We start from the raw sequence: 13,463 nt of genomic DNA, 5'->3' as shown, positions 1-13,463 counted from the left end.
GAGCTGCTCCATAGTTTAACAGTATCAGAGGCAGGAATGCACAGTTCTGGCCTCCTCAGATGTGACAGATTCCTCTCCTGCTACACTGTAGAGAACCATGGGTGCATTTCTGTGAGAACACAGGGGTGAGATGGCAAGCTAGTCCGACTTTCTCCTTCCCTTTTTCTCATGGTGATCTTTGGCATTTTTCTTTTGACTGTTTGGTAGTAAGCAGAAGTAAACACAAACTTAAACATAGCTCAAGTCTTTGTGGTCTAGCTAATTCACATTCTCTCACACTTAGTTTCCTGTTATGAACCCCATTTTCTTTTTGGGTGGTTTCTATGTTACCCAATGGCAGTCATCTTCCAAGCCTGCTTCTTATCTATCTCTACTCTGCGTTGCAAAAGAAAAAGGAAAAGAAAAATTGCTGTTACCGTAAGGTAAATACATTCTTTAGCTGATTTCCCCCTTTAATCAGAAGTTCAGAAGATAGGACTATTTCGCCAGCTTCAGTGGTTCCTGAGGATGACTCAAAAGTCTGGCAACCTCAGAACTGTGATGGTTGGGCTCATAAGAATACAAAGAGGGACCTTGGGATTTTATGATCAGAAGAGAAAAAAAATTAATTTTTACAAGTGGATAAAACTATGTGAATAAGACAGATGGGCCTATCTGAGTAATAAACAACATATAACGTTATAGAATGTTGCAGGATGATAAACTCTAGCCAAAGAGAGAGAAAGCTATAGTTAGAAAAGGTCTTTTGTTTTGAAAAATAATCATTACAGATTTGTTACAAAATAGTCCATACAGAGGACTTTTTCAATAACTCAAGTTTTTGGAGTATAATTCCATTTTACGGCAGGCACATTAGTAAAACTATCTGAAAAATAAGAGACTACAAGCAATGGGAAGAAAGTGGGATGGCGTGACTTCCTAGCCATTGTTTATTTTTGAGGTGAAGGCTTGAGCTGATTCTTAATTAAGTTTTGCAGAGCCTTGCTGAGAAATTGTATCTCAGGTCTCAGATTTATTGCCAGCAGAAGCTTGTCAGCTTCAGTAGTTTTAAAAATGATGGAAGAATCTGGCAACTTCAGAAGTATGGGGACTAGGCTCAAAAAAAAAAAAAAAAAAACCCACAAAGAGGAAGTTGGAGTTTTATGATTAGAAGAAATCTTTAAAAGTGTTTATAGATGGATAAAGCAAAGTAAACATAACAAATAAAATGGATGGGCTTATCTAAGCAAAATTACGGACAGACAATAATAAGCTAGGCATATTTCTAATGAAGACATTAACTTGAAAAGGTGAGGATGTTGAGTCTAGCTATTACTCAAGGTGGAATTAGCAATAGTTAAGTTTTGCCTCATAAAGAATTCATTTTACTCTAATGTTAGTGGTTCATGGAAGCAGTCTGTTTAACTTCCTTAAAGATCTGTATTGGAATATTTACTGTAAGACACATCCATTCCCACTACAAAGCACTGTTGGGATTTAGCAGTTGGGTAGCTAATGCTCCTCTTGGTGCCCATTCAGTGTCTGATTTTACTTTAGCTCTACTAGCATCCTTTCCGGGTGACCTAATACCAGGACACAGTACTTCTCTTAGATATATGTCCATGTGCTTATACTGAAGCTCTGCCACTTAGATGTGTGATGTGAACAAAATACATAGTCTTTCTGTGTCTTAGTTTCCTCATCTATTAATGATAATATTATTTATCTCTTAGAGATGTTAAGAGGATAAGTTAGTAAACATAGGTAAAATCTTTAGCACAGTGTCTTGCTGAAGTCTCCTTTTTTTGGTAGTTTGAATTCAGGGCCTTATTGCTACAAGCACTGAACCTTTTGGGCCATACCTGCAGTCTTTTGTTTTTAGTTGGTTTTTCAGATAAGGTTCTTGTGCTTTTGCTCAGGCTGGACTTGAAATGGAGACATGCCATGTTCATAGATTCAAAGAATCCTATACCTTAATGTTGTAAAATCCTTTAGATTATAATTAAATTCAATTCCTGAAAAAAATACTCAGTAGATTTTATTCCATAAACTTTGTTGGGATGACCCAAAACTCATATAGAAGAGTAAAGATCCAAGAATAAACAAGAAAAAGAACAAGTTTGGGGGAATTGCCTTGCCAGACATCGATACTCAGAATAAAACTGTAGTAATTGAATGAGTGTGCTACTGGTCAAAGATAAACTAAAAGGTCAATGATATGGAAAAGAGTTCAGGAGATACCCACATGAATGGAAACCTCTACTAAAAATGTAACATTATAAATCAATGAATAAAAGATAAAAACACTGGGGAAGGCTGGCTGGGCATATTTAAAATTAAAATGCTTCTCTATTCAAACTATATAAAAATAAAGATAAATAGAAGAGCTCAATGTAAATATATCTTTAGAAAGAATTGAATGCATACAGCTCAAGTCATGATAATGAGGGGATAGAGTTGAGGGAAGAAGTGTGAAATGAAATGGAGTTATATCTAGATGAATGTATTTCTTTTTTTAAAAAGGTGGAAAACAACTATGAACAGTGGAATAAGAATTTTTTTCTCAGTCAGTATATTTTTATGTTTTTAAAATTTCTCAAAATGGAAATGTGTGAAAAGTGAAAAATAAAACCGTGACTTTGTAATTGAAATTCTTTTCTTAATTTTGGGAATAACTTTTTGAGCACTTTTGTACAAAAAGATTTGGAGCTGGGCCACCACAGGTCACTGTGGGTCTGGGTAGGGTCTACACATAGGCCGTAGGATACCTAGAGCAGAGACTTTGGATGAGATCAAAGCATCAGCAGTCATTCCTTGCTGAGGACGCCATTGCTGCTCTTGTGGAAGGAATTCGTGTCACTACTGTCACCACACTGTGTGCTTTCATTTGTTCAACCTCCTGAGCACACACATGCAAACTATCTAACATCTACGAGTGCTAGTGGGGATACTGAAATTCACAGCGCAGGACAAGACCCTGTTGTCAAGGATGATCCTAGGTGGGAAAGAGAGCCTTTAAAATAAAGATCCCAAGGCACAGTTAGCAGCACAAAATCTGATTATGCTATAAAGGAAAAATATTTATATTTGTGCATTTTGGGGAATTATCTGTATTTATAACTATATTAACTGAAGCAAACTCTTTAGAGTTAAAATCAGTTTTGTGCCAGTTACTAATTTATTTATTCTTATCCAAATGTCACTCAGTAGGGCTCCCATACATTGTGAGTAGAAGCTGCTCTATTTGTATTTGTTTTTTATAAAAAAGAAAACAGAGGATAATCTTTTCCCAATGCTTTGCTCTAGAGTTAAAACAAAGTCCTTCTGGTAGGTAAATGATGGCTCCCCAAAATACCCAGGTCCTAATCCCAGGAATCTGTAAACATAACTGTATTTGTAAGTAGTCTTTGCAGATGGAATCAAGTTAAAATAAGATTATACTAGATTAGGGTAATCCATAAATCCAATATGATCAATATCCTTGTAAGAAGGGAGGCATTTGGATAGGAAAATGTGCAAATACTTGGGAAATACACAACACACTTTAAATAAACAACACATTTCTAAACCATTGTAAAGGAAATCTTAAGGGAAATGAAAAAAAGATGCATTGAATTGAGTAATAATGAAAGCGCCACACACCAGGGTTTATGGAACACAGCCAACACAGTCATGAGAAGGAAAGTTATGGCACAAAATGCACACATTAGAGAGGAGGAAGAGTCTCAACTCAATAATCAAAGCTCCATCTCAAGAGCAAAATAAAGCCAAACCAAGCACAGGAAAGGAAGTAATAAAAAGATAAGAGCAGAAATTAGTGAAAATAGAAATATAAAGGCAACAAGGAAAATCAGTGAAACATAAAGCTGTATCTTTGAAACCATCATTAAAATTGCCAGTCCTCCAGGAAAACTGCCAGAGAATTGATGAGGGAGAAAACCCAAGTTACCAATAACAGGAATGAAACAGAAGATACCACTGTGGACCAGTCAGAAATTACAATAATAAGAGAATACTTCAAACCATTCTATATACATACATTTTTTTGACAGCATAGAGGAAATGAACTAGTTCTTAAAAACCACAAGCTTACTTAATATGAAACACATCATGTCAATAGCCCTATGACTATTGAATAAATTGAAATTATACTTTAAAAACTTATTAAAGTCCAGGGGCAGTGTGGCGCACATCTATAATTCCAGTTACTTGGGAGGTGGAGATTGGTAAAATTATGGTTTGAGGAAAGCTCAAGCAAAAAATTAGTGATACCCATCTCAAGAAATAAACTGTGCATTGTGGAATACATCTTTAATCCCAGATATAAAGTAAGTAAAAGTAGGAGGATCATGGTCCAAGACCATTGGCTCGGGCAAAAGCATGAGACTCTAAAAAAATAACTAAAACTTTTCAAAAAGGGCCGGCAATGTGTCTTAAGTGGTAGAGTACTTGCCTAGCAAGTCTGAGTTCAAACACCACTACTGCAAAAGAACAACACCACCTTCTCAAAAAGGAATCTCAGGTTCAAATGGTTTCACTGGACAATTTTACTATGTAGAGAAGCATTAACACTAAATCTATAAATCTCTCCCAAAAAACAGAAGGGAACACTTCTCAATCCTTTTGATGAAGTCAGTATTACCCCAATACTAAAACCAGACAAAGACAGTACCAAAAAATAAAACTCCAGACAACCTTCCTCATGAATATAGATGCAAAAAAATCCCTAACAAAATATTAATAAATAAAATTTATCGATCAAAATATGAAAAGAATTGCTCTCCATGATGAAGACAAGTTTGTTCCAGGCATGTCATAAGGAATTCAGAAGTTCAATTAATGGCTTGATTTTTAAAGAAGATTTGGGTATAAAGTAACTCCAAGGTAAAATATGAGGCTATGGAAAATGTTTGCATTTACTCACTTTCTATCTGTAAATATGGAATGTGCTCAGTAGTGTATAAACCATATCATGTGTGTAGTTATTGTGGAAGCTTCATGGTCCCAAGAACATAATCTATGGCATTGGTCCTAGTTTCTTTTACTCCTTACAACTTCACCTTAGACAAACATAACAATTTTTAATTATTATTTTTTCATGAATATAAATATAACACAACACTGTTTTCAAAATGCATATTCCAACTCAGTACATTGCTTCATTAATGGCATGCACATTTTGGATTTTAAAACTATCAGTTATTCATACATTATTACACATGTAACTTTAGTTGAATCATTGGCTATTGAATACCAAGTGAGCAAGCACTGGGAATTTCAAAAGACATCTTTATCAAAGAAATCTTTTCTTCTTTCCCTTTGAAACAACCAAGGAAAATGAAAGGACATGCGATGCACTTTATACAATATTGAACTAATAATTCTCTAGGAAATTATTTTAATATTCTACAAAGAATCTCATTGAGCTCAAGATCAAAGCAGCTTCATGGCTGCCATGGGCTATCGTGTGTTAGTAACAACTATCATCTTTATTTTTAAAAAATACCTGTATAGACAATATTTTCTAGACATTTCCATGTACTTTTTGGTGAGGTTTCCTAGAATATGTCTTCATGATTAGACCAGACAGGGACACAGATTATAATTGAATATTATCAACTTTCAGTGACAGAAACTGTAATCAAGAAGAGAATAAGAGAGTGATGGAGAGGGTGAATTTAACTAAATATATTTTAAGCACTTTATAAATGTCACACACATATATATGTATACTCGTAACATTTCATGTTTTAGAAAACATTGAGAGAATTGAAGCAAGGAAAACAAAATATTAACGTGTGCTTCATCTTGGTATTTTAACGTTCTCACATCTGCTCATGTGTTTCACATTGTCTTCCACGCTGTTTTATATTTTTAAATGATTCCACAGTTTAAAAAGGAAATAAACTAAAAATAATATAAACTCCTAACTGAATGACTGAGTTCAGCTGGGTGAATGTAAGGAGAATTGAAGAGGCTTTCTCCTAAGCTGGTCTAGAGAGTAGCTAGAAGAGTTAATGTGTCCATGAGTGATACTTTGAAAATAGACCAGGATAAGTTGCAACTCTCATGTGAACTCAGTATATTCTGAAGACTCAACAGTCTTCTTGAAAGAAAACATGATAAGTTACTTTCTCTAATGCTTAATGTTCTTGGTAATAAAACATCATATTCCATAAATTTAATAAGAACTTATTACAGTCAGGTTCTATGTCTCTATGATGTAGATATTATTATAAGCCACATTTAAAGATGGGCCAAAAATTTTCTCTATTTACATATTATAACTAGTTTATTGCTAGCAAGATTAACCATTAGAAATCATTTGTTCTATGGGACAATGAATTAGTAACCACATAAATGAAACGTTAAGGATAATGGAGTTGATCCTTTAACATCCTTCCATTCTCATTTTCTAATGAACCACCCAATATAGTTTTTCTATTAACTTGATTAAATTTATATACTAATAAGACTTGTGTCATTCCCTTTGAATTTTAAATTAAACAACTTTTTTTCAGTATTAGGAATTTAAAGACTGCTTCGTAAGTATGTAAACATTAATTTATATTATTAGGCACCTTCTGAATAGAAAAGACATGACTACTTCTAAATTCCTTCCATCTCAGAAAAATTTGTGTTGGTATAATTAAATTGATTAGGTACTAATTCTACTCTTGTAAAGTAATAATCATTTTATCAAAAAACAGAGAATTGCACATTTGAGCGTTTGAGTGATTTTTAAACTGAGAAACTGTGTAGGTAGAGTTTTGATATAATAAAATCGAAGTAGAAATTATTCTTTTAGTATATTTATTTCTTTTAGAAATAGGAAGAAAACTGGCTGGGCAAAGTGACTCACACCTATAATCCGAGCTACTCTGGAGACAGAGATTGGGAAGATGGTGATTCAAGGCAGTGGCCTCTGAATTCCTGGGTGGCTGAGCATGGTGAAATGAATCCTGGGGAAACAAGTTCCTAGGTGGCTCTGTGTGAACTGAGTGCCCTGAGTGCCCATCACTGATCTCTTCTCAAGAGAAACTCTCAAATAAGTTTACATTTTCACATCCTGGAGCCTGTGATGGGTCAGGTCTTGCTGATTCCTGACATGCCCTCAAGTCATCCTTTCTGTTTTTCCCTATTCAAAATACTTGGCTGTTTTTTTTAATGGGGCTAGTCTCTTCCAAAACCTTGCCTTCCTACAAGTTTTTCAAGTCTTTCTGTTCTGCTTTTTGGCTCCTGATTCTTAGTATAAACTTGACTAACAGCAGTTAGTAATACTCACACAACTTAATGCTGGGATGCATTGAACTTTCTTTGCCTAGATTAATTAGTCCATCACCTTTCAACCCAGTCTCCCACAAATTCTTAGGACATGGACAAAATGTAGACAAACTCTTTGCCAGAATGTAACATGCATGAACTCTGGTCCAATTCTCAAGAGTCCTCATTTCCATCTGAAAACTTATGATCACAGTCTACTGTCTTGCATTCCTGTATGTATTCTAGTTTTCTGAGTTCCTACCAGTATCACCCGCTATTTTCTGCTCTTGTTATATATAAGGCTCTTTGGCTTGCACCTCCAGACTTTTCCAAATCCCTCTCACTAAGCAGTTCCGAAGACTTCTTAACCATATCATCAGGAATAGTCGCAGCAATAACCCCACTTCTCTGGTACAAATTTTCTGAATTAGTCAGACTTTTCATGGCTGTTATAAAATACCTGACATAGACAACTTAAAAGGAGGAAAGGTTTATTTTTATTCATGGTTTCAGTCTATGTTGATTTTCTGTTTCTGGGCCTGAGATGGGCAGTACATCATGAGGGAATGGCATGGCAGAGGAAAACTGCTCACCTCATGGCCGCTAGGAAGCAGAGAGAGGGAGAATACTTACCTTAGTGAGCTCCTTCCTTGTTCCCCTTTTGTCTTACCTTGGACCCCAGGCTATGGGGTAGTGCTGCTTACCTTCAGAGTGAGTCTTCCTCTCATATTAATCGTCTCTGGAGACATCCTCGCAGATCACCCAGAACTGTGCTTTTCTAACCTAGGCAGCTCTCACTCCAGTCACGTTGGCAATCAAGATTAACCATCATACAGGCTAAGCACACACTGCTTCTTTATGAAAACTGTCACAATTAAATATAGTAACCTGTGAGCTCTTCAATAAGAAAGATTTTTTTAAATAAAAGGCTGAGGTGGAGTTCAATGGAAAAAAATTGATTTGTAAGTAATGCTGGGGAATTATGAATGAGTTTATTTTTTTATCCATAAAAAGATAAAAGTGTAGTATTCTGAATTATTTTCCAGACAGAAAAACTGTAAAAGGTTATGAGGCAGTGAGTAAAGAAGAATTCAGAATACTGTGTTTCATTGTTAACAAAAGCAATGCTGTACATGGTAGATATTTAGGGAATACTGAGAATCAAAGAAAAGAAACAAACTATTCATAACTATCACTAAATGATAAATACCATTATTACTTTGGTGTGCACAGCCCTATATATTTTTTAGTAATCAAAGTACACTATGCAAGCTGGTTTGTTATCTAATTATAGTTTTTGAAAATGTTAAGAGCATTTATTTTTTTCCTTAGGGCATAAGTGGAGCTTTAGAAATGTCAGTATAATAAGTGTATATTCCTGAGATTTTTTGACTGCCTTTATATACAACTCATTTTAGTGCAGCATTATTTTCACCTGCTCTATATCCAATGTGACTCATCACAATGATGACCTGGGACTTGATGCCAGCTCCTACGTGAATGTCAGGACTTTCATTAATTGAGTGCTGAAATTCACAAACCTTTGTTGATTACAGGGTTCTTCTTCCAGATTGCAAGACTAAGCCAGAGCCAAAGTTAAAACAGAGACAACTATAATTCATAAAATATAGAAGAGATTCATAAGGTGAGTATATATTTTGTAAGTGAGGAACCTCAAATAATGTCTAATGCCATATAACAAGTTATTGATGTGAGATCAATAGACTGTCCTAGTTTCTGGTCCACTGTTCTTTCACCTACTCCTTGTGTCTCTTACTGAGGATACTGTCTCATCAGATTGCAAAAGAGAACTCTGTGACCTGCTTCTATCAGTGGCAATATTTCCATCCTCCGGATTCATGGCCCTGAATAGACAGAGGCACTTGGGAACATTCCCCACAAGTCTGCCATGAAGCATAGTAATTGTCCCCATTACTCTTTACAACCCTTTCTATCATGGGAAGAACAGAATGGCCATTCTTAGATATTAGGATTTAGGACAGACCATGTAATGTCTTTTTAGTTTGTTTTTAAAGTCCTTTGATGGGGCTTTGAGGCATAGTGGGAATCATGGTAGAGGAATTAAAGTTGGAGGGCAGAAGCTGGCCACAAAATGGTTGAAGATTTAACTTCACCAATAAGAATGTTTTTCTTCCTTGTCCTCCCTCTGTCAGTTTTCATTGTCACCACAACTATTATTTTTATAAAGTCTTATATATCTTATGTATCTAGTAGATTCTGAACTCAGTGTTTTCAAATGCATTACCTCTTTTAATCTTATAAACCAAGTAATGTTATTTCCATTTTACAGATTAGCAAATTGAGGCTCAAGGAACCGTAAGTAATTTGGTCAAGGTCTTTGTAGCTTGTAATCAAGGTAGGATCTAACTTAAATATTTGGGTGTCCAGAGCCTGTGCTCTTTAAAGTATATAATGCTATTCCTCTGATAAGATTCATGAAGGAATGAGATCCCAAACTCAAGTTAGAGTGCAAAGCACACTCGAAACTAGCTTGGACTGTGGTATGAAAAGGTCCAGGTTAAAAGCACATAAAGTCTATGACAATGAGCTTGCTGGATTCCATAATCCAGTACCAAGGGATTTGATTTCTCTGTCCATCTCTGAGGTCATACACTGGGGGTGGGATAAAAAGGATCCCATGCGATCAGGCTGAGTGTCAGGGTTATATTTTTTGTATAGTAGGGGACATGGAAGGAATCAGAGATGAAAGTCAGTTGGGTGGACTGGCTATGGGATTTATGCCAAAGGACTACAGGACACAAATCACTCTGAACATCCTACTCACAGGTATTTATGTAGATTAATTCCAGAGCTCATTCACTTCCAAATATACTGCCTGGTGCTTCCATTAGATTGGAAATAGAGAGGAGTGAACTGAAGATAGAATTTTTTCAGTCTGGGATATTGGAAAAGTCACACATAAAGAGAGATAAACTTCATTTACCTACTAGAGTAATACTAAAAGGCACTATGCAAAAAACCCCAGCAGCACAGCAACTAAGAGATAGCATAGATAAATGGGACCTCATAAAACTAAAAAGCTTCTGTTCATCAAAAGAAATGGTCTCTAAACTGAAGAGAACACCCACAGAGTGGGAGAAAATATTTGCTAATTATACATCAGACAAAGGACTGATAACCAGAATATACAGGGAACTTAAAAAACTAAATTCTCCCAAAACTAATGAACCAATAAAGAAATGGGCATGTGAACTAAACAGAACTTTCTCAAAAGAAGAAATTCAAATGGCCAGAAAACACATGAAAAAATGCTCACCATCTCTAGCAATAAAGGAAATGCAAATTAAAACCACACTAAGATTCCACCTCACCCCTGTTAGAATAGCCATCATCAGCAACACCACCAACAACAGGTGTTGGCGAGGATGTGGGGAAAAAGGAACCCTCTTACACTGTTGGTGGGAATGTAGACTAGTACAACCACTCTGGAAAAAAATTTGGAGGCTACTTAAAAAGCTGGGCATCGATCTACCATTTGATCCAGCAATCAATACCACTCTTGGGGATATACCCAAAAGACTGTTACTCCAGAGGCACCTGCACATCCATGTTTATTGCGGCACTATTCACAATAGCCAAGTTATGGAAACAGCCAAGATGCCCCAGCACTGACGAATGGATTAAGAAAATGTGGTATCTATACACAATGGAATTTTATGCAGCCATGAAGAAGAACGAAATGTTATCATTCGCTGGTAAATGGAATTGGAGAACATCATTCTGAGTGAGGTTAGCCTGGCTCAAAAGACCAAAAATCGTATGTTCTCCCTCATATGTGGACATTAGATCAAGGGCAAACACAACAAGGGGATTGGACTATGAGCACATGATAAAAGCGAGAGCACACAAGGGAGGGGTGAGGATAGGTAAGACACCTAAAAAACTAGCTAGCATTTGTTGCCCTTAATGCAGAGAAACTAAAGCAGATACCTTAAAGCAACTGAGGCCAATAGGAGAAGGGGACCAGGAACTAGAGAAAAGGTTAGATCAAAAAGAATTAACCTAGAAGGTAACACCCACGCACAGGAAATCAATGTGAGTCAATGCCCTGTATAGCTATCCTTATCTCAACCAGCAAAACCCCTTGTTCCTTCCTATTATTGCTTATACTCTCTCTACAACAAAATTAGAGATAAGGGCAAAATAGTTTCTGCCAGGTATTAAGGGGTGGGGGGGAGAGGGAGGGGGTGGAGTGGGTGGTAAGGGAGGGGGTGGGGGCAGGGGGGAGAAATGAACCAAGCCTTGTATGCACATATGAATAATAAAAGAAAAATGAAAAAAAAATAATAAAATAAAAATCCTGTTGGTTAGAGGGGCAAAAAAAAAAAAGGCACTATGAACTGAGATTTTTAATTTTATACAATTGTTTCTCTTCCTTAGCATATGTTTATATATAAATATGTGTTATGTACATATTAATATATGACATCTACTTCCGATTAAAGAGCTGCAATAAAAAGAACAGGGGTGGGAATGGTGAGGACCTTCCAGATAAGGAAAAACTATGTAAGTGACAATAGGATGGGAAAGGAGCAGAGTACCCGTGAGGTGATAAATGTCACCTGGAGAGTTAGCAGGTCACCTTTCTCTGTATTGCTGCTAATAGAGTGTGTGTATTTTTAATTTTTAATATTTGTAGTAACAATTCCCCAAGTGTGGTCCCCAGACCAAGAACATCAAGATTGTTTGGGAACTTCAGAATGTATATTCTTGGACCCCATCCTGGACTGACTGGATTAAGTTTTGGGTTTGAAACAAGCCTTCCAGCTGACTGTGATTCAACAAACATTTGAAAATTGGCATTACTTATTCACAGGTGTTATTCTGTAGAAAACACCTTCCAAGATCCCCTACCCCTTTTCTTTCTTCTTTATTTTCAAACATATGTATGTGTACTTGACCACCATTTCTTTTGATTATTCTTAACATTCTTATCTTTTTTTAATGTATCTGATTAAAAATCTATTATTTATTTTTTGAAGAAAAAAATGCATCACAAATTTTGATAAATGATGTTAAATATATGGTCACAGGACTTAGGCATGGATATAAAAACCGCAATAGAAAAGATTAGAGGATTTGTATGTTTAATCGGACAGTTAGATCACCCCTTAGAACTTTGCAGTAGTCTTGGGCATACTGGAGGAAAGATATACAGAGAGAATCTTTTAGGCTTTAATTTTTCCAAATTCCTTTAGTTGCAGTCTGTTGTAATGAGAAATTTGCTTAGAATTTGAGTCATAAACTTGATCTCTGGTGAATTTGTACATCTCTGTGGTTTCAGTAGCCTTTCAGAAGTATTTTATATAATATAAATATGGCATATATTATATATATACTCATGCATACTTATTTTTTTTTGAATTTTTGTAGTGAAAGTAACAGTAAAGCTTGTTAGGAAAGAAGTACATATTCAATAGGGAAAGAAGTACATATTCAATAGGCTGAAAGTGGATTGTCCCCATGTGAGAAAGAGAGTAAGGTACATATTTAATTTTTATGAGGAAAGGATCTTCATATTTTCTTTGATAATATGTCATCATCAGGCTTTAGTATTGTGAAGGGGAAAAGAAATGATCAATACTTAAATAATCTGTTTTTTTAAATAAAAGTGATAAAATAGATCATAACTATTAGAAGCAACTTTTAGAATGTATGCAAAATACAAGCACAATGAATCGTGGTATGGTGAATGAATTGGTATGTAAGTACTTAGTAATTTATGTTTATTGCAGTAAAGAAGACTTAAACCATTATTAAAAAGAGGGTTTGAGACCAGTGGGTGTGGGAGGAAGTGGGGAAAAGGCATGGGAGGGTGAACATGGTGCAAACATTGTGTATACATGTATGCAAGCAGAAAAATGATACCTGTAGAAACTATTTCAGGAATGGGGGATAAAGGAGAATGGTGGAGGGGATCAATTCAAGTATGATATATTGTAAGAACTTTTGTAAATGCCACAATGTACCCCACCTAGGTACACCTAGGGTGTTTCTATTGTAAATTAAAATGTTACTTTTAAGTTAAAAATAGTTACCTTATGACTGTTTAGGCTTGACCTTGTTGAGTTAATATAATATATACTTTAAAATATGTATAGGAAAAGAACAAAACTGTGAAAGCAATTCAAAATTAGTCATAAAATGGAAATAGAAAGAATTGAAGTAAGTGAAGTGGC

At 35.6% G+C, this 13,463-nt stretch overlaps 1 long non-coding RNA gene across 1 annotated transcript; it reads left to right on the top strand.

Annotated features, from left to right (window-relative positions):
- Window positions 1-288: 288 nt before the first annotated feature.
- LOC141410773 (uncharacterized) lies at window positions 289-9,693 on the top strand. The gene is made up of 3 exons (XR_012435556.1): window positions 289-422; window positions 8,799-8,887; window positions 9,554-9,693. It is a non-coding gene; the product is annotated as an uncharacterized lncRNA (long non-coding RNA).
- Window positions 9,694-13,463: the final 3,770 nt, after the last annotated feature.

Source organism: Castor canadensis, chromosome 9 (genome assembly GCF_047511655.1).
Source record: "Castor canadensis chromosome 9, mCasCan1.hap1v2, whole genome shotgun sequence".
Taxonomy (NCBI): domain Eukaryota; kingdom Metazoa; phylum Chordata; class Mammalia; order Rodentia; family Castoridae; genus Castor; species Castor canadensis.
This window is presented reverse-complemented; position numbering and strand designations above follow the sequence as displayed.